Below are 23147 nucleotides of genomic sequence, written 5' to 3' on the forward strand. Positions count from 1 at the left end.
CCGACAGTTGTTAGCAAATATTAAAAAATAATAATAAGCCGGGCGTGGAGGCACATGCCTGTAGTCCCAGAACTTGGGAGGCAGAGGCAGGCAGATCTCTGTGAGTGTGAAGCCAGGCTGGTCTGCATAGCGAGTTCCAGGCCAGTTGGGGCAACAGGGAGACCCTGTCTCAAAAACATGGAAAAAAAAAAAAAAAAAAAAAAAATAATAAATAAATAAATAAAACTACCTATTTTAATTAATGTACTCCTTGAAACAATGGTTCTCACCTTTGCACTGCAGTTTAGTACTGTCTCAATGTCTTATGAGGTATTAAAACAATTTCATTTACTATTAGATCATTATCTTTTCTAGTTAGAGCCAATGGGCTACAGAAAATTCAGCCAAATGTGAATTTAGCAGTCAGCTCCAGAAAAATCCAGCCAGCAAACATAGGGCCAGTTGAGGTTAGAGTACATGGCTATATCTCAGAAGGGAAATCTGCACAAGTATAAAGAAAAGGAGGAGTATGGTGTAGTGGCTAATGTAATTCCAGTACTTGCAAGGTTGAAGACAGAAGGATCAGGAATTCAAGGTCATTCTTGGCTACATGGCAAGTTCTGAACAATCTGGACTACCTGGGAACCTATCTCAAAAAAGAAGAAAGGAAATGGAGAGATGGCTCAGTGGTTAGGAGCACTGGCTGCTCTTGCAGAGGACCTCGGTTCAATTCCAAGCACCCACCAGCAGCTAACAACTGTCCATAACTCCAGTTCCAGGGGATCCAATGCCCTCTTCTGATCTCCAAGGGCATTCCATGACATGGGTGTACTTACATATATGCAGGCAATATACTAATACACATAAAATAAATAATAAAGCCGGATGTGGGGCACACACCTGTAGTCCCAGCACTTGGGAGGCAGAGGCAGGCAGATCTCTGTGAGTTCAAGGCCAGACTGGTCTACATAGTGAGTTCCAGGACAGCTGAAACACAGGGAGACACTGCTTCAAAAAAAAAAATTTTTTTTTAATATAAATAAATAAATAATAATAAACAAATTTTTTTTTTTAAAAAAAAGGAAGGGAGCAACACGCCTTTAATCCCAGCACTCAGGAGGCAGAAGCAGGCAGATCTCTATGATTTGGAGGCCAGCCTGGTCTACAGAGCGAGTTCCAGGCCAGCTGGGGCTGACCCTGTCTCAAAAAAGACCAAAAAATAAAATAAAAAAATAAAATAAAATAAAATAAAAGGAAGGGAGCAGGGGACATATGTGAGCAGGTAAAGGCACTTGGTGCCAAGCCTTATTATGACTACAGTTTGATACCCAGGACCCATATGATTGAAGAAGAGAACTAATTCCTACAAGTTGTCTCTGACCTCCACATGTATGCATGCATGCCACAGACACAGACACACACACACACACACACACACACACACTCAAAATAAAATTAGTATTTTTTTTAATTTAAAGAAGGTAGGCAGGAACGGAGAGGGAGGGAGGACACAACAGAATGGTATAAACAAGGCCCACTGATCCTAAATTCACATAAAAAATGGTTATGACGTTTACTTAAGATGTTAACTACATGGAAGTTACATGAACTTTCTAAGGCTATTCAACAATAAAATAAGAAGCTGAGCAAGAGAAGAATGGGTAATTCCACAACCCTGCATATATGTATAGCACCTAAGCAATTTGTTTTGTCTATTTTTGAAGTTTTTCCTGTGTATCTATATGATGTATGTGTGAACACTCCTGTGTGTGGAAATGGGCATGCACATGCCATGATGCAGAAGTGGAAATCAGAAGATCATCTTGGGTGCTGGCTTGACTTCCATCATGTTCCATACAGTGTCTCTTTGTTTACCCATGTGTTTGGCAAACTAGCTGGCCCATGAGCTTCTGTACATTTTCCTGTCTCTCCTTCCCATTTTCCTGGAGGAATGCTAGGATTACATATGCTTGTAGTAACACATCCAGCTTGTACCTGGGCTCTTGGCATCTGAATTAGGCCTTCAGGCTTGCACAGCAAGTGTTTTTACCCACTGAGTCATCTCCCTAGCCATACTTGAGTGTTTATTTAAAAAAAATAGATATTTTCGAGTCCTACAGAATCCAAATGTAGGTAGGGTTAATCAGCATTTTTTACAATCTCCAAGTAATTCTTAAAGACAGGCAGATTTGGGAACCACTGGATAAGGTAAACTATGATCTATAAGTCAAATCTAGCCTGCTACCTGTTTTTATACAATTCTTAAGAATAGTTTTCAAGAGGCTGTTAAGAGCACTGGCTGCTCTTGCAGAGGACCTGGGTTCAATTCCCAGCACTGACATGGCAGCTAACAACTGTCCTGAACTCCAGTTCCAGGGGATCTCACACTCCTTCTGAACTCTATGAGCACTGCATGACATGAGTACACTTATATGTATGTAGGCAATACACTCATACACATAAAATAAAATATAAAATAAAAAATGAAAAAATATTTTTGGGGGGGATCTTTTTGAGACAGGGTCTCCCTGTAGCACCAGCTATCCTGGAACTTACTATGTAGACCAGGCTGGCCTTGAACTCACAGAGATCTGCCTGCTTCTGCCTCCCGAGTGCTGGGATTAAAGACATGCACCACCATGCCCGGCAAAATAAAATGTTTTTTAAAAAATAGTTTTCACTTTGAGGCAGGAAGGGGTGTCCTTACTATGTAGCTGAGGGCTGGCCTTGATACCTTTTTTTTTTGTGGTCTTTTTAAGACAGGGTCTCCCTATAGCCCCACCAGGCATGGAACTAGATATATATACCAGGCTGGCCTTGAACTCGCAGAGATCCACCTGCCTCTGCCTCTTGAGTGCTGGGATTAAAGGCATGCACCACCATTTGGCTGTTGATTCATTATTTTAATGTCTAAAAGAAATCTAAATAATATTTCATGATATAAAATTAAGTTTCAAAGAGTAGCACTGCATACCTGTAATCCCAGCACTTGGGAGGCTGAGGTAGAAGGAGCACACATTCAAGGCCTGCCTGGTCTACACAGTGAGTTCCAGGTCTGCCTGAGCTACAGAGAAAGACCCTGTCTCAGCCGGGCATGGTAGTGCACCCCTTTAATCCCAGCACTTGGGATGCAGAGGCAGGCGGATCTCTGTAAGTTCCAGGCCAGCCTGGTCTACATAGTAAGTTCCAGGATAGCTGGTGCTACAGGGAGACCCTGTCTCAAAAAAAGACAAAAAAAAAAAAAGACCCTGTCTCAAAACTAAATAAATGGGGCTTGGCGGTTAAGAGAACATCCTGCTCTTGCAGAGGACCTGGGTTTGGTTCCCAGCACCCATATGGCAACTAACTATAATTCCAGTTCCATGGGATCTGATGCCCTCTTCTGGCCTCTGTGGCCATTGGACATGTGGTGCACTTACATACATGAATGAAAACACACATACACTTAGCCCTGTCTCAAAAACAAGGTAGAGGGCTGGTGAGATGACTCAGCAGGTAAAAGGGCTTGTTGTACAAGCCTCATGACCTAAATTTAATCCCCAGAACCCACATAAAAGATAGGACTGACTCCACAAAGCTATCCTTTAACCTTCACAGGCATGTCATGGCACACATACCCACACAGTCATCATGCACATGTGTGTGTACACACACTCATACAATAATAATAAACAAATGATCAAGGGAGAGATTGAGGAAGACACCCAACACACACCACCAACCTCCAGTCTCCACACACACACATGAATATATCTGCACACACATAAACATGTACACATAAATACACACACAAATTAAATAATTTGTGCATGGTGGCTCATGCCTGTAATCCCAATACCGAGGAGGCAAAGGCATGAGGATCACCAAGAATTTGAGGCCAACCTGGTGTACACAGCAAGGTACTAGTCTAGCCAGTAAAGAGACTCTCAATGAATGAACGAATGTACCCACAAACTCCTACTGAAACACAGCCATGCTCATTTGCATTTGCTTACACGTTATTTACGGCTGCATGCCCCTACAAAGGTAGAGCTGAATAGCTGCAACAATGGGTACATGACCCACTAAGCCCCAAATATTTATATCTGGTCCTTTACAGAAAAAGTCTAGTGTTATCTGGGCTAAAGCATTTACAAAGCTAGTGTCTCCAGTATTCTACATGTACAATACCTGAAGGCCAACACACATATATTGGAAACATCATGATTCTCATGAGCTAAGAAGTGAATGAAGAGTGTGACTAAAGAACCCCACCCCCAAGACATTCTATACCACCCACCTTTCCCCACTTCAGGAAAACTCCCAATTTATACCATTCCTTCCAATGCTAAAAGTCCATAAATGAAACTAAATATAACCCTTCTTGCCAGCCTTTTGCATGCACCATACTATTCTAATACAGCACAAATGACACCAATGTCAATGACTACTGCTCTCAAAGCCTCTGAACTCAAATGCTCCAAAGGCTACCAAGAACCATAAATAGAACTGTTGGAATTTGTACCGTAGAAGCTACTACAGGATTAAGTGACTGGGTGGAGAAAGAAGACACTAAAGCCCAATAAAGATTTTACTTAGACCAGATGCCTCCTGGACATTTCTTAAAATAGCCCTAATCAAGGGGCAGCATAGACTAAGATTTACAAATCCTGGCCAGGTGTGGTGGCGCACACCTTTATTTCCAGCACTCAAGAGGCAGAAGCAGGCAGATCTCACTACATAGTGAGTTCTAGGCCACCTGGGGCTACAGGGAGACCCTGTCTCAAAAATACCAAAAAATAAAAGAAAAAAAGATTTGTGAATGCCTTGTACAGTGGTCTGACAATCTGTAGCAACCTACTCACAAGTGCCACCAGCTTAGAACCTTAAGGTATCTAGAAAAAGCTAGAGAAAGTTCAGCCAATGTTGCTCTGACTGGCTTACTTTCTGAATGACTCTTCTTTCTGACTCACCTCTCTCAGCACCTGGGAACTCTCATGCCCATCTACCCCAATAGCAGGAGAAAAGAGACACCTTGTGTCTGCACTGAGACTCCTAATTAGTGATTAGGTAAACTAGAAAAGTTTCTCATGGGCACATATACAAACCCATTTTGTAAATGAATAATACATTGACAGTGTAAGAAAGATGGTGAGGTCCATCTCATATTGTCAACATGTTCACTAATTCATTCACTCAAAAGAAACTCACCAGATATGTTTATGTACAAAACACTATACAAACTGAACAAGGCAGAAATCATGCTGGGGAAGGATAGGATACTAGGGATGCACACAGCAGAGGCATCAGAGAAATTGAAAAGATAACCTGAGTTGAAATCTGAAGTTTAAGGCAATTAGTTGGTGTTGGGAAGGGGTAAATGGTAAGTGGTCTTCATTCAGTATGTCATAAACAAGAAAATAAGAGCGATACATTGATGGCTGCCATGGTAAGATGAATGATTCTGTAGAAGGGAAGCTGGACAGGCTATAGAAATCCTTGTTTTGATCTTGCCAGGCTTGGTGGTGCACATCTTTAATCCCAGCACTGGGAAAGTAGAGGCAGGTGGATCTCTGTGAGATCATGGCCAGCCTGGTCTATTTACAGGAACTCACTACGTAGACCAGGCTGGCCTCAAAAATCACTGAGATCCACCTGTCTCTGACTCTGCAGTGCTGGGAATAAAGGTGTGCACCACCAGGCCTGGCCAAAAGTTTCATCTTATTAATAAAGCCAATGAAGGGTTTTAGGGTCCTTGAACAGGTTAAGTGACAAGAGCAAATCCTTATTCCTTTTTTCTTGGTCTTTTTAAGACAGGGTTTCCCTCTAGCCCCAGCTGTCCTGGAACTCATTATGTAGACCAGGCTGGCCTTGAATTCACAGAGATCCACCTGCCTCTGTCTCAGGAGTGATGGAATTAAAGGCATGCACCACCATGCCCAGCCCACAAATCCTTATTTCTAAAGGTCATGCTGACTACTAAGGAAACTTAGGTGTTTGGGGGTGGCTGGGAATTGAAGATAGGAGGCCAGGCAAGAGGCAATCACCCAAGAGCAATGGACTCAGAGAGAAAAACAAAAAGAGATGAAGGAGATGGTCATTCCAAAAGCAGATCCACAATGGTAAGTGGCTGTAGTTCTGTAGCTTGGTGGTAGAGTGCCTAGTATGAGTAAGGCTGCAATTACAATAACCACCAGCAGTAGCTAAAAGAAACAACGACTTAATTGTTAGAGGTAAATTAGGAATTCTTTTTTTTTTTTGGTCTTTTTGAAGCAGGGTCCCCCTGTAGCCCCAGCTGTCCTGGAACTCACTATGTAGACCAGGCTGGCCTTGAACTCACAGAATTCCACCTACCTCTGCCTCCCAAGTGCTGGGACTACAGGCATGCATCATCACACCCGGCCAGAGGTAAAATAAGAATTCTTATTTTATTTCCTTTCAATGTTTTGGAAATGGACTAGCATGGCATTTGGCACTTAAAACATGTAATAAGTAGTTGCTAAAAACCTATTATAAATTTGACAATTAAATATGTTGCCCAAGTAATACATACTAGCATGCATCCATACATAGTTACAACAATAAAAGAAACAGTATATTTACCACTATTTGTAACTATCTTTTAGAGTTTAAATAATCTCTTTTTGGAGGGTAATTAGCCAAAACACAGGGTATTCAAAGGAAAAGTGTTTTTTCAAGACTTAAGGATTCTAATCCTTAGTAGCAGTTTCATCTGCTACATTCTAGCCCAAAAGACTACAGTTAACATCAAAATAAAAACACACACCCCAGGCCTGGAAGATGGTTCACAGGGTAAAGGTTGTACAAGTCTGGTGACCTGAATTCCACCTCCAGAACCTATGCCTAAAACCCACCTAAAGATGGAAGGAGAAAACCTAACCTCACAAAGCTGTTCTCTGACCTACACAATGCACTGTCACATAAGCGACCACACACAGACACATATAGACAGACATATACAAACTCACACACATGAACATAAAACCCAAAACAGCCTACATTACCTTACTCCTATCTCTTCTCATTGTTTGGATAAGAAGGGGGCCTTCATATTTACTCTAAATTTATTCCCATATTTAAAACACATTATAATTGCCTGGAAATCTAAAACAAAACAAAACAAAAACAAAAACAAATAAACAAAAAAACCACTCATGCCTGGCATTCATCCAGACACTCTTATTTAGCCTATAAGGGGAAAGGTGTAGGCATCAAGAATTTGGTTTTGGTTTTGTCTTTTGCTTGGTATGCAGCTAAGGCTAGCCTTAAACTCAAAATCTTTCTCCTTCTCTTGAATGTTGGGATGCAAGGCATGTGCCATGATGCCCAGATAGCACTGGGATTTTTATTTTTTCATCTTTTTGACACAGGGTCTCCCTGTAGTGGGGCTGACTTGGAACTCACTATGTCAACCAGGCTGGCCTTGAACTAACAGAGATCTGTCTGCCTCTGCCTCTTGAGTGCTGGTATTAAAGACACCCCCTACCCCCCAGCAGCAGTGGGATCTTTAAGAACTCTCCAGGTGTTTATTACTGCAGAGCAAAGTGGCATGTATCACCAAATAAATTAAATATAATTAATTACAGAGAGCTATATATCATCCTAATAATGACTTGGTTTTTTTGGTGTTTTGTTTTGTTTTCTTGTCTTTTTGAGACAGGCCTGGAACTCACTATGTAGACCAGGCTGGCCTTGAACTCACAAAGATCCGCCTGCCTCAGCCTCCCAAGTGCTGGGATTAAAGGCCTGCGCCACCACGGTCAGCCCTAATAATGACTTTGAATATTTTGTTCATCACAGTATCTCCATAGTGGACTTACAGCAGGTGACTAGTAAATAGGTGGTAAATAGTTTTTCACATCTGGCTACTCCTGCATCTGCCTTTGCTGACACAATCTACTCCTTGGTAACAAAGAATTACTTGTGGTACCCTTTCTGCCTAGAATGCTTTCTTTGAGCAATTCTTTTTAAAAAATCTAATAAAGTCATATTTTCCTAATGTAAATCTCCCCCAATCCTCTCCCTTCTGGCTGAGCCTGACACTTTTTTTTTTTAATATGTATGTATTGCCTGCATGTATGTAAGTGCACCTATGTCAAGCAATGCCTGGGGAGATCAGAAGAGGGCCTCAGATAACCCAGGTGTTCTGCAAGAGCAGCCAGTGCTCTTAACTGCAGAGCCATCTCTCCAGTCCCTGAACCTGACACTTTATCCTCTAGGTTCAGGAGATATACCTTTGTTACACTGAGTATCACAGCCTATCTAAATTATATATACTATCTCTCTTTAGTCCAGCTCTGTCCAATAGAATTTTCCATGATGCGGGAAATATTCCTTCTCTGCAGTGAGCAATATAGTCACTAACCACATGGGAGTGCCAAGCACTCTTAAAAACATTAATTTTTACTTTATGTGTGAATGCTTTGCTGCATGTAAGTGTACCATATGTGTGCAGTGCCCATGAAGACCAGAAGAAGGCAATGGATCCCCTGGAACTGGAGTTAGGGATGGCTGTCAGGTGCCATGCGGGTGCTGTGGAAGAATAGCAAACCTGGATCCTCTGTAAGAACAGCAAGTGCTCTAAACTACCAAGCAATCTCTCCAGTCCCAGTACTAAGCACTTTAAGGATAGCCAGTGTGACTAAGGAAGTTTTTATTTTATTTCATGGTCACTAATTAAAATAGATATCATATTTATTTGTTTATCATGGCTCTAGATTATGAATTATTCCTTTAATAAACAAATCATTTCTATATCCCAGGACAGAGCAGTAATCATCAAGTGATATGAGTAAACAGAGAAATAAAATAATAATAATAATAATAATAATAATAATAATAATAATAATAATAAACATAAACAACTAGGCATTAAAGGAGGATTGTTTTTCACTACATAGTGAGCTCCAGGACAGCTGGGGCTACAGGGAGACCCTGTCTCAAAAAGACCCCCCGCCCCCCAAAAAAAAGTTGGCCCCAAAGATTAGTATCCCCCTATCATTTCTGGGTTGCCATATGTCAACAGCAAAAGAAACACTCAGGAACTCTAACAAGGCTCAGTCGGTAGAAACAAAGGACTGGAAGAACCTATCTATCCAGTGCTTCAGTATTCTGCCAAGTAATGTAACCTACACAAAAGGCAGCATGTCTGTTTTGGTCTTTTTGAGACAGAGTCTCCCTGTAACCCCAACTGGCCTGGAACTGACAAGAGAGTCACCTGCCTCTGCCTCCCAAGTATTGGAATTAAAGGCCAGTGTCATCATACTCAGCAAGGTAGCATCTCTTTTTTATTTTTAATGTTTTATTTATTATTTTTATTTTATGTGTGAGTGTATTGCCTGCATGTAGGTAAATGCACCCGTGTCATTCAATGCCCACGGAGGACAGAAGAGACCATCGGATCCCCTGGAACTGGAGTTAGGGAGTTACGGACAGTTGTTACTTGCCATGTGGGTGCTGGGATTCAAACCTGGGTCTTCTACAAGAACAACCAGTGTTCTTAACTGCTGAGCCATCTGTCCAGCCCCCAAGGTAGCATGTCTTAACACCTAATTTTTAACTATTGGACTGAATCAATTAGAAGCCTGGACACAGCCCCCACCTAAGGACACACTGAACTTACAGAGCTGGTTCTGTATTTTAAGAGTTAAAAGTAGGGGCTGGAGTGATGGCTCAGCACTTGCTGCTCTTGTAGAGGTCCCAGATTCTGTTCCTAGCACACACGGCAGCACAAAACCATCTGTAGCTCCAGTTCCAGAGAATCCAATGCCCTCTTCTGGTCTCCACACACACTACACACATGTGGTACACATATACACATTCAGGCCAAACACTCATGCATAAAAATAAACAAAAATTTTTAAAGAGTTAAAAGTCAGGCTGGAGAGATGGCTCAGCAGTTAAGAACACTGATTGTTTTTGCAGAAGACCCAGGTTCAAATCCCAGCACCCATATGGCAGCTAACAATTATCTGTAACTTCAGTTCCAGGGGATCCAACAGTCTCGTCTATCCTCCATGGGTATTGCACGACACGGGTGCACTTACCTACATGCAGGCAATACATACATACACATAAAATTAAAAGAATAAAATATTTTTTTTAAAAAAAAGAAGAGTTAAAAGTACCCCAAGATACTTAGACACACAATTGAGATATTAGTGGCTCAAGTTTTCCCAGTTGAACAAAAAAAAGTATATCATACTCAACCACAATAACAACTTCTAAAGCATCTGCTATACATAAGGCAATATTCTAAGCACTTTGTGTGCTATTCATTTAACCTTCAATTATTCTGTTCGATAAGTATTACTTTCCATGTTACAGATGTGGAAATTGAACAGAGAAAGGTTAGGAAACTGCCCAAGGTCAATGCAAATAGCCTGATTCCAAATCTGGACTCTTAATCTTCAGCAGAACCAGATGACACCACAGATGCTAACGTAAAGACTAAAGTCTAATAGAAACCTCAAATACAAGCCCACTAATGTTTACAGATATCATTCACTGAGACCACTGAAACAAACCGAGAAGTTTTGCAGATTAAGGGAAATAGATATGTACAGTTCAGATAATATCATACAAGTTGGTGGAAGCACTTAAGTGCACTCTAACAAAATGCCAGCTAGGTATGAATGTATACACCTGTAATCCCAGCACTTGGGTGGTAGAGGCAAAAGGATCAAGAAGTTAAATCAGGGTTGGAGAGATGGTTCAGTAGTTAAGAGCATTTGCTGCTCTTGCAGAAGACCTGGTTGTTCCCAGCACCCACATGGCAACTAACAACTACCTTTAACTTCAGTTCCAGGAGATATGACGCCCTCTTCTAGCCTACACAGGCACTGCATGCATGTGGTATACTTACAATACATGCAAGCAAGACACTCATTCATATAAATAAATTTTTTAAAAATATTTAAAGAAGTTAAAAGTCATCCTAGACTACATAAAGCCAGCCTGGGGTACATGACATCCTGCCTCAAAAACAAAACAGGTCTCAAGAGATGGTTCAGCAGTTGAGAGCACTGGCTGCTCTTGCAGAGGACCTAGGTTCAATTCCCAGCACCCACATGAAGGCTAACAACTGTCCATTAACACCAGTTCCAGGGGATCTGATGTCCTCTTCTGATCTCCAAGGGCACTGTATGACATGGATGCACTTACACACATGCAGGCAATACACTCATATACATAAAATTTTTATTTATATAAATTTTATTTACATAAAGAAAAGAATGAATGAATAAAAGATCATTTTCCACAGCCAACAAACAGCAGCAACAATGACACAAATAAAATCCCTAACATTCTTCCTAGAAAAATCCACAATCTGATAAGGAAAAAGTTCTTCTAGAGTCAAAGAATATACGTACATATTATAATCAAGGGACTGGATACAACTCGGAAAAAAAATCTACAAATATAACCTGTGCCTACTCACCTACCACAATACAGGAAAACCCCTGAATCTCTCAGAAAAGGGAGGAGCAAGAACTAGTCTGAACCAAAGGAGAATGAAGCTTCAGTTTAAAGTAGATATGGTTATAAAAATGATTTTATTAACTACTCTGCTATGGGCACCAAAGAGCAAATAACCAGCATACAGGGAGTGCTGGAAACCTCATACGAGCTTCAGATTTAAGCAGGCACCAAATAAGGGAAGGATTCTGGCACATCAACTCCTAGGAAAAGTGTTTCAAGTTAAAAATGGCTATTCAGGTTTGGATGTGAACTTCTGTATCTGCTCTTTATCAACAGAGGCAACTCTACCTCATTGGCATTTAGCAGCAGAAAGAGAAGAAAACTCAGAATAAAAATGGATCGCACAAGGATAACAACTGGACCTGGTATAGCCTGCCATTTGCCTTGACATCAAAGACAAGGCTACAAATATGGCAATGCAGAACTTCTCAGATTCCACATCTGACCTGCAGTAAGCACGTCTATAAGCAGACAGGTCATGATGTCACTTTTCCCAACAGTCAAGTAGTTCAAGAGTAAGGGAGGAAAAAAAACCACAGTACAGTTGGTTATGAAGACTCAGTTTCATTGTGACTAGAAGCAAGGCCTGCTTTCAGCTAGCTTTTTTGTGTTTGGGGGGAGGGGTGTTCTTATCTTTTCTGTGCTGTTTCCCAAACCCAAAAGATAACAAGAAAATGCTTTTGAATGAAACAATCCTCCCTACTTCTCCCCCTCCTCCTTCCCTTCTTGAGGCAGAGTCTCTCTTGTTTCTGTTGCTATGCTGCTTACTCCAGGCTAACTGGTCCATATGTTTCCAGGTCATTATGTCTCCACCTCCCATCTCAACACAGGAATGTTGAGGACTGAACTTGGGTCATTAGGCTTGTGTAGCAAGTGCTTTTATACTCTGAGCCGTCTACCTGGCCCCTTCCATTCTTCTTATCTGTAAACAATCAATCTTAATATGCTTATCAGACAACATAGACATTAGCTGTTTCCTGCTTTATTTTTAATACTCAGTCCCTGTTACTGTTACCATTAAAAATGTAGGAAATATTTGAATTCAGAGTTAAAAGGGAAGAATGAAAGCGGTATTACACAAACACACTTTTAAAGAAATTTATTATTTTTGTATTTTTTTAATGTGTATGCGTGTATTGCCTGTGTGTAGGTAAGTGCACCTGTGTCGTGCAATGCCCATGGAGAACAGAAGAGGCTATTGGATCCCCTGGAACTGGAGTTACGGACAGTTGTTAGTTGCCATGGGGGTGCTGGGATTCAAACCTGGGTCTTCTGCAAGATCAACCAGTGTTCTTAACTGCTGAGCCATCTCTCCAGCCCACAAGTATACTTTATAACAATTTATCAGCTTATAATGGCACTGATATACTTTTCTCTTCCACATATTACAATCATTTTTTTGTTTTTGGTCTTTTTGAGACAGGGTCTCCCTGTAGCCCCAGCTGGCCTGGAACTCATTATGCAGACCAGGATGGCCTCGAATTCAGAGATCTGCCTGCCTCTGCCTCCTAAGAGCTGAGATTAAAGGCATGTGCCACCATGCCTGGCGACAATCATTTTTAAAATTCACCTCCTCTGCTGCTCCACAAAAAGTGTCTATTTAAGTCAGTGCTCTTTGCCTCATATGTCTGTCCTAATCCCAAGATTCCAATTCCCAGGCAGAAGAAATAAAGATGATTATGCTCAAAGTTTGGAGCTCACTTACATGCAGAAAAGCTGCACTGGTGTTAAATATCAAATCTCACCCTATTTTACAGATGCAGAACCCAGGAAAGAGACAACTTTATTCATGGAAATAAAAGAAATTTAGGAATACATTCCAAAAGATCTGACTCGTCTGCACTGACCTCAAGGGACATCATCTCAGGGTACCAGGGGCATCTGTCAGTACCTTATCCAGTCATCTGACATATGTCACTTGTAAGCATTTTAAAAGCCATACTGTTTTACAGATCTTTCCAGAAGTCTAAAGGAAAACCTGCCAAAGAAATTCCTCAGAGAAAATGTCAACTGCTTCAACACAGTTTGCTATACAAATTAGGACCTAGCATCTCAGAGATTTGTGGCACAAGTCATCTCAATATTTCATTAGCATCTTTACCAAAAAGGAAGCACTCAAGAAAAATGCAAATCCACAGAGTTTTAGGCCAACTTCCTTTCCCCTTATGCTTCAGTAACTGCAGTCCTACTGTGCTTGTGAAGGTCAAGAAAAGGACGTCCTGTCAGTCGTTACAACACAAAGCATAACTTATTCCTAAACCAAACTGAGTTTGGCTCAGAAAGCCTCCCAGAATGATGGAAGGCATGACTTCAGGGTGAGTCAACCTTAGCTAATGCATAAAATAAAGCAGAGAAGAACTATCTGAAGGATTCACGTCTAAGATTGAGCCAAATCAAAAGCCCAAACCAATCTACTTTGTGATGAATCCTGAGATTCAAATGAGTGATTAGACTTCATCAACGTGGACGTCTGTACCATGATCTAAGACAGTCCAACAACAGACTCTTGGCTAGAAATCCAAGAAGCATCCAATCCTTACAGGTTTCCTTTTTCTTTCTTCTTCTCCTTTTTTTTTCATTTTTATTTTTGTGTGGAGGTGAGTGCGCTGGAGATTGGACCCAGAGCTTTATGCATGGTAGGCAAGCACTCTTATCACTAAGCTACATAGTCAACTGTTTTTTTAAGAGAGGGTCATACTATGTGACCAACTGACCTTGAACTTGGAATCCTACTGCCTCAGCTTCCCAAATAGCTAGGATTACAGGTTTGTACTACAGTATCAGGCTTCCATGCAGTTTTTTAACCATATTATGTTTTTATCTATATTGTTCTTTGCTGCCCCATCTGCCTTTTAAAAATTCTGTGTGTGTGTGTGTGTGTGTGTGTGTTTATGTCTATGTGTGGATATGTGCACATGAGTGAAGGAGCATTGGATTTCTCTGAAACTGGAGTTACAAGTGTTGTGTGCCTCTGACACAGGTTCTGGGAAACAAATTTGGGTCCTCAGCAGTATACACTCAACTGCTGAGCGATCTCTCCAGCTCCCACATCTGCTTAAAGAACATCCATTCTTCAAAGTTAAAAACACAGACTACTTTTCTGATATCTTTCCCTGATCATTCTCTTCTATACTACCTCTAGAACAATGTACCTATATATTGTTACATCTGAGATACTTTATCATAAGAATTTATTTATAGATCCACTTCTCTAAGTACACTATACCTCTGGGGGAAGGACCAGTATCATTTACCTTCCTATATGCAGTGTTTGGAATAACAGCATGTTAAAAGAACTCAATATTTAACTTGAATGGGGCAGGGGAAAATGATTCAGAGACTACTAGCTAACCTGAGAACAGGTTTTTTGTTTTAATTTTTAATAATAGTATTTTTTATTGAATTTTTATGGATTTCATAACATCTTTTAAAAAATATTTTACTTATTATTGTTACTTTGTGTATGAGTGTATTGCCTGCATGTATGTGAGGTCACCTGTGTTGTGCAATGCCTCAGAGGTCAGAAGAGAGCTTCGGATTCCCCTGGAACTGGAGTTAAGGACGGTTCACAGGCACCATGTGGGTGCTGGGAATCAAACTCAGGTCCTCTGCAAGAGCAGTCAGTGCTCTTAACCACTAAGCCATCTTTCCAGCCCGATACAGAACATCTTAATTAAATTTATACCCCTTCTCCATTGACACCTACACACGGCCTCCCCACTGGATTTCATACATTCTGTCATTTTTGCTAAGGCCTATCATGTCAAGTTAGTCTCCCCAGATGTCCCTCAGTGCAAGTTCATCCACTGAGGTCTAGTCAACCTATCTAGAGTCCCTCCCTTTAGAAGATCAGCTCTTCCTCACCCAGCACTAATCAGCTACCAATAATTCTTCAACTAAGATTGGGGCCTGCTGTCCATTTGTTCTGTACTGGGATTTTGTCTGCTTGAGTTTGCATGGGTCTTGTATATGCTGACATCATAGCTACAGGTTCATATGAGAAGGGTCTCAGGAGCCTGTACAATTCTAGCATATGGTCATGTACCTCCACCTTGGCTCTTACAATCTTTCCACCCCCTCTTCTGTAATGGTCCCTTAGCCCTGGGTGGGTGGATTTTAATATAGGAGTCCTGTCCAGAGACCCACATACTGTAGACTCTTATTTTCCACATTTTGGCCATTTGTGACCTTTTGTGTTCCAGGCCCTCTGTTGCATGAGGGAGTTTCATTGATGAGAATTGAAAAGATGCATTAGTATTCTCTTTATCAGCCTGTTTCTATGTTCCATGAGCCTAGGTGTAGAGGTTGCATCCTAGGTGTGCCACTTAGGCTTGGGTGATTCACAGACAATCTCTGTGTATGACCAGTTGTGGAACTCTGTAACAATCTCTGTTAAGAAGCTTCTGAGGCTGGAGAGATGGCTCAGCGGTTAAGAGCACTGACTGCTCTTGCAGAGGACCTGGGTTCGATTCCCAGCACCCACATGGTGGCTACGAACCATCCTTAACTCCAATTCCAGGGGAATCCGAAGCCCTCTTCTGACCTCAGCAGCACTGCACGACATGGGTGCACTCACATACATGCAGGCAATACACTTATACACATAAACTAAAAATAATAAAATATTTTAAAAAAGAAAGAAAGAAGCTTCTTGGAGCTGGAGAGATGACTCAGAGGTTAAGAGTACTGTATGCTCTTACAGAGGACCTGGGTTTGATTCCCAGCATGGTGGTTAACAACTGTTAATAACTCCAGTTCCAAGGGATTGGAAGCCCTCTTCTAACCTCCATGGGCATTGCACGACATGGGTGCACCTACCTACAGGCAGGCAATACACCAGTACACATAAAATAAAAATATGAAATACTTTAAAAAAAGGTTCTTTGATGGGTGGTGACTCGGATACTTGCCTGTAAATTTAAGGATCTGTATTCTGCACATAGTAAGAAATTACATTTGTTTAGGGATATAACAGTCTTGGAGTTTTCTCTAAGATTTATGACCTCTCCAGCTATGTGTATTTGGCTTGGTTTCTAGTACCACAAATGAGTTTCCTCTCATTGAGTGAGCTTTAAGTTCAACTAGGTAGTTATTGATTAATTCCAAGACAAAAGTGCCACTACTGCACCAATGTTGTTTGCTATGCCAGTCACTGATATGGTTATTAAGTCTTGAAACTGGGGCTATACCATTGACTGATGATCTCCCTTACCAGCTTGCATAGTGCTCTCCAAAGTTATGAGAGCTAGCCTTCAGGGCAGGTTGCTCCAAGGTCAGTTCAAGAGAACAGGTTTTGTTGTTGTTTTTGTTTTTAATATTTTATTTATTATTTTATGTGTATGAGTGTATTGCCTACATGTATGTGAGTGCACCCATGCTGTGCAATGCCACAGAGGTCAGAAGAGAGCTTCAGATTCCGTTGGAATTGGAGTTAAGGACGGTTTGTAGCTGCCATGTGGGTGCTGGGAATTGAACCCTGGTCCTCTGCAAGAGCAGTCAGTGTTCTTAAGCACTAAGCCATAAGAGAACAGGTTTTATAACTAAATAAACAGGTATTAAAAAAAAAAAGAAAACTGTCATAAAACTGTGAAAGCAGCTATTTAAGGCAACTTAGAAAGGTATATACTATATCATAAGACAAAATAGATTAAAAAAAACAAAAGAGGGGGGTTGGAGGAATGGCTTAGTGGTTAAGACTGTGTACTGCTCTTGCAAAGGACCTGAGTTTGGTTCCCAGTGCCATATCAGTCGGCACAAAACTGCCTGCAACTCCAGGCTCCAGGGGATCTGATACCTTATATTCTTTGTAAGCACCTGCACTCACATGCACATACCCCCCCACAGACACACACAAATAATTAAAAATAATAAAAATATGTTTTCGCTTTGGCAGCAAATATACTAAAACTGGAATTATACAAAGAAGATTAGCATGGCCCTATGCAAGGATAATGTGCAAATTTGTGAAGGCTTCCTTTCCTTTTTTTTTTTTTTTGAGTTGTTCCAACAACAAAAATAAATATAAACAAAAACAACAAAATATTTGAATGAAAGAGAGGGAGCAAATGAAAGGAAGGAGGAAGGAAGGAAGGAAGGAAGGAAGGAAGGAAGGAAGGAAGGGAGGGGAGACAGGAGCCAGAGATAAAGAGGTCATCAGTGGTTAAGAGCATGACACAAAATACATTCCAGTAAGTCCTTTACACCATTAGCAGAAGTTACCAATTTAGTTCTATAACCTTTGGTACAATTAAATAAAAAATTATGCCGGGCATGGTGGCACATGCCTTTAATCCCAGCACCTGGGAGGCAGAGGCAGGCGGATCTCTGTGAGTTCCAGGCCAGCCTGGTCTACACAGTGAGTTCCAGGACAGCTGGGGCTACAGGGAGACCCTGTCTCAAAAAGACCAAAAAATAAAATTAAATTAAATTAAACTAAATAAAAAATTATGCTGGGCACAAGGGTTCACGCCTTTAATCCCAGCACTCAGGAGGCAGAGGCAGGTGGATCTCTGGGAGATGGAGGCTAGTCTGGTCTTATAGTGAGTTCCACAGGGAGATCCTGTTGGGATGGAGGGATGGAAGGGGATTTACTATAAATGACAAATTCATAAATGTGCCTGAAGTTTACAAATAAAAACTGCTTAACTGCCCCAACACTGAGAATATGAAATTTCTCTTGTGGATTTCCATAGGTGGCACCATGTAATGTAAAAATGTTTTAATATACAGTGATTGTACACCAATGTACAAATGAGTAAAGGTATTACTACTAGTAACCAGTTTGTTATTACATAGGCCTGGTTTCCGGGCCTAAGTCCAATGGTTACTGTATTAGATGCTTAATAAATTTTGGATCCATGGATAGAAAACAATTTAAAAAATAATGGAACCTCTTAAAAATAAAAGTGAGGTTAATACATTTTATAGGGACTCAGATATAAGATAGAGGGTCTAGATAGTATTTTTTAAAATTCCTTCTGATGGGGGCTGGAGAGATGGCTCAGCGGTTAGGAACACTGGTTGTTCTTGCAGAAGACCCGGGTTTGAGTCCCGGCACCCACATGGCAGTTAACAACTGTCCATTAACTCCAGTCCCAGGGGATCCAACAGCCTCTTCTGACCTCCGAGGGCACTGCACAACACGGATGCACTGACCTACATGCAGGCAATACACGCATACATATAAAATAAAAATAATTTTAAAATTGAAAAAAAAATTCCTTCTGATCTAGAGTCTATATACTAATTCTCAGGAGAACAAAACTGAGCAGTAACTTCAATTCTAAATATTTATGAGTAAAATAAAAAGCTTCCAAGAAGGGAAAAACCCAGAGTATCCCTCAGGAGCCAAAAATAGTCCACAGACTGGGGAAAAGACCATGAGCCAAGACAACAACTATTTCATATTCTTCATCTTAGCTGAAACATAACATAGTCAAAATGGTGAAAACAGAGTCAACAGATGATGCTCTGGAACCTTTAAGAGCAGGAAAGAATTACAGAACAAGAGTACTATGGATATATCTCCCTAAGAGTTAGGTCAGAAACAAAAACAAATGTAGGAAATCATGAGAACGACAACATGAGGAGAAAAAAAGTTCAGTGTAGTCCTTTACAGGAACAGGCAGTGTTACTGTATCGAGCGAGCTGCTCCCACAATAACATCACTTCACTACTCTATTCCCTTGTATATGGCAGCTACAGACTGAACAAGTTCCAGTGTATAGGACTCAGTCTTATTTGAAAGGCTCTTCACAGACTAGAAACTGGGTCCTAAGGGACAATGTATAGCACACTCTCACACATTCCAGCTGGCTGCAGCTCAGCGGCTGATTGTTCCCTTGTCTAACCTGGAAAGGAGCCAAAGGAGGACTTTTCTTACAATTCTCCCAGGCTGGAAAATTCTCTAATGCCAGAGTTCTGGCTTAAGTCTGGATATCAGGTTATTCATGAAATGCCAAAACTGTATTTTTTTTTTTTTTTTTTGGTCTTTTTGAGAGAGGGTCTCCCTGTAGCCCCAGCTGTCCTGGAACTCACTATATAGACCAGGCTGGCCTTGAACTCACAGAGATCCGCCTGCCTCTGCCTCCTGAGTGCTGGGATTAAAGGTGTGCGCCACCACACCTGGCTAAAACTGTATCTTTACATTAGCTTTGAACAAATCTCTCAAGTACACTATACAGATTCCCACAACCCTCAACATCACCTGGACATTAAGGCCCAAGACAGCAACTTCTCACATAGAGATGAACATGCTTTTTGAAGTATGAGTAACATCAATACAAACTTCATAAATTATAAATCAATCTCACTGGCTCTTAAAATGAGCAAATGGGCAATACATGATAAACGGTTTCCTGAAAACCTTGTATTCTACCTACTGAGCACTCTTCCCTTTTCCACTTGGTACTCAAATTCTCTTCACTATTGCTATCTATGCTATGAAGATCAAACCCCAAGTCTGTTTCTCTAAGAGGAAATGAAGGAAGAAACCTAACAAAGTTTCGTTTTGTTTATAAAATCATCAAGCTCCCAAATTGGTAGTTCTTAACTCCCTCCCAGAGAGTGTTTGGAAATGTGTGTGGGCCATAATGGCATCTGGTGGGCAATGCCAAGAATGCTAAATATCTTGCAATGGCAAGCCTGCAAAATGAACTGTTTGCTCAAAAAGGTGCTAAAACACTCATCAGCATTAACTGCCTTCACCCCTCTTGGCTTCTAGAGCAGAGAGAGAAAAATGGATCATTGCCTGAGCCCAGAGTAGCTAAAAAACACATGCTCCAAGTTCAGGAAGAGACCCTGCCAGAGAAGAATAAGGTGGGGGGCTAGAGAGATGGCTCAATGGTTAAGAGCCATCACTGGCTGTTCTTGCAGAGGACCCAGGTTTGGTTATCAGCACCTATATGGTCCATAACTCCACATGGTCTATAATTACAGTTCCAGAGGATCTAACACCCTCTTCTGATCTCCACGGTCATTGCACAACTTGCGTACACTTGCATACACACAGGCAATACACTCATACAAATTAAAAAATAGAAATAGCTGGGGGTGGTGGCACACGCCTTTAATCCAAGCATTCGGGAGGCAGATCTTTGTGAGTTCGAGGCCAGCCTGGTCTACATAGTGAGTTCTAGGACAGCCGGGGCTACAAGAAGACCCTGTCTCAAAAGAGAAAAAATAGAAATACCCAGGCATAGTGGCGAGGCCTTTGATCCTGGCACTCAGAAGGCAGAGGCAGGTAGATCTCTGCGTCCAAGGCCAGCCTGGTCTACATAGTGAGTTCCAGGACAGCTGGAGCTGCAGGGAGACCCTGTCTGAAAAAGACTAAAAAAACAATAATAATAAATTTTAAAATTAAAACAAAAAAATAAGGTGGAAAGTAATAGAGAAGGACACTTGACACCTTCCACTGACCTCAATACGCACTCCTACACACACACACACACACACACACACACACACACCACACTTATATACAAATTAACAATAAAGATATGAAGACAGGTGTGGTAGCACACATCTTTAAACCTAGCACTTGGGAGGCAGAGGTTGGATGGATCTCTGTGAGTTTAAGACCAGCCTGGTTTACAAAGTGAATTCCAAAGAGATGACTCAGCGGTTTAGAGCACTGACAGCTCTTGCAGAGGACCCAGGTTCGATTCCCAGCACCCATATGGTAGCTAACAGCTGTCTGTAACTACAGTTCCAGGGGATCTGATACCTTCTTCTGACCTCTGTGGGTACTGTAAGACATGGGTGCACTTATACACATGCAGGCAATACACAGGAACACATAAAATAAAAATAATAAAATATTTGGAAAAAAAAAAAAGTGAATTCCAAAACAGACTACACAAGTGAAACCCTGTTGAAGAAGAAAAGGAGGAGGATAAGAGAGGAGGAGGGGGAGAAGGAGGAGAAGGTGAGGAGGAGGAGGTGGTGAGGAGGAAGAGGAGGAACTAGAGAGAGATGGTTAGCAGTTAAGAGTATGTACTGCTGCCGGGCGTAGTGGTGCACGCCTTTAATCCCAGCACTCCAGAGGCAGAGGCAGGCAGATCTCTGTGAGTTCAAGGCCAGCCTGGTCTACATAGTGAGTTCTAGGACAGCTGGGGCTACAGGAAGACCCTGTCTCAAAGAGGCTTTTGCAGAGGACCTGAATTCAATTCACAACACCTATATCAGGCACTTCACAATTGTCTGTAACTCCAGCTCTAGGGAGATTTAATAGCTCTAGCCTCTGCAAGTACCTGTACTCAGATGTACATACCCCTATTGAGACACATACACATACACATAATTAAAAATAAAGCTAGAGCGGTGCTTCAGCAGTTAAAAGCACTGGCTGCTTTTACAGAGGATCTGCATTCAGTTCCCAGCACCTACATGGTGGCCAACAATCATCCATAACCCAGTTGCAGGGGATCCAATACCCTTTTCTGGTCTCTGCAGACCCTTTACACACGTGGTGCACTTACATGCAGATAAAATACTTATACACATAAAAATAAATAAGCCGGGGGTGGTGGCACACACCTTTAATCCCAGAGCTCGGGAGGCAGACAGGCGGATCTCTGTGAGTTCAAGGCCAGCCTGGTCTACGTAGTGAATTCCAGGACAGCTGGGGCTACAAGGAGACCCTGTCTCAAAAAAGACAAAAATAAATAAATAAATAAATGGAATCTTTAAAAAACAATAAAATGTGATTAAAGTGTAATGGACAATGTTATAAATAAATTCAAATTTTAAAGAACAAGAGCTTAAGAATTCAGCTTTAAAACCTAGGAATTGGGGCCAATAAGGAGATAGCTCAACAGGTAAAGGAGCTTGCTGCTGAGCCCCAAACACCTGAGTTTGATTAACAGAACCCACATGGTGTAAGGAGTGACCCAACTCTCACAAGTTGTCCTCTCATTGCCACAAAATAAACACATAAATTAAAAATAATTTTTTTCATTAAGACCTAAGAATTGGAGAATATACTTGATTTCTAATCAAATTAAATAGTTCTCTGATCACCCTCCTTCTTTTCCCCTCTGTGTTTTGGTTGCTTTGTGTTTTATCCTGAATATTTGTTTTCAAACACATTACTGAGAACAGCGCAGAAGCCCCTCTCCCTCCTCTCTTCAGGATTTATTACTTCCTATTTGCTGTGCATGCCACTCAAAAACCCTTTTACAATTATGGCCATTAACAGTTTCTAAAATGTTTAAATTAAACCAAAGCTTGGAAATTCTGACTGGTATCTGGGTCCTGACTTTCCGGATGGTAACTAAAGGTCACGTGGGGTGGAAAGTGGCCTGTGGGTAACAGAATACATTCATGCACGCGAACAGGATATGTTGGTAATCTGGCTTCCTGAGACCTAGTGAGTTGTGAGAGTTCTCACCAACACCCTTGGGGAAGATGAAAAACTTGAAGTTGGGAAATGCTGGATTAAAAAAAAAAATTGTCCATTCTTAGAATTAGACTTCTGGCTAACAGATGGGAAGGTGTACCTTTTCTTCCTAGGTCATTTTACTTGTCTAAATATATAAAACAAAGAAAACTGAGTTTCTGCGGAGGCTTCTTCGGTGTTTGCAGCATGGCTTATGTCACGTCTCAAGCCCAGAAACAAGAAGAGTGTGGTTTCAGTGTTTAACCAGCCTCAAATGCACCCTGGCACTGTTTCTTCCCCCAGAGAACTT

General features: G+C 41.3%; 1 protein-coding gene and 1 non-coding gene across 5 annotated transcripts in view; one reads left to right on the forward strand and one right to left on the reverse strand.

The window, feature by feature from the left end:
• Positions 1 to 23147, reverse strand: part of Smg6 (SMG6 nonsense mediated mRNA decay factor) — a 288855-nt gene that overhangs the window by 220990 nt on the left and 44718 nt on the right. The window lies entirely within an intron of this gene.
• Positions 17342 to 17443, forward strand: LOC115069565. Its single transcript, XR_003848816.1, has one exon. It is a non-coding gene; the product is annotated as a U6 spliceosomal RNA (small nuclear RNA).

This window comes from Nannospalax galili, unplaced genomic scaffold (assembly GCF_000622305.1).
Source record: "Nannospalax galili isolate Female #2095 unplaced genomic scaffold, S.galili_v1.0 scaffold212, whole genome shotgun sequence".
NCBI classification, from domain to species: Eukaryota; Metazoa; Chordata; class Mammalia; order Rodentia; family Spalacidae; genus Nannospalax; species Nannospalax galili.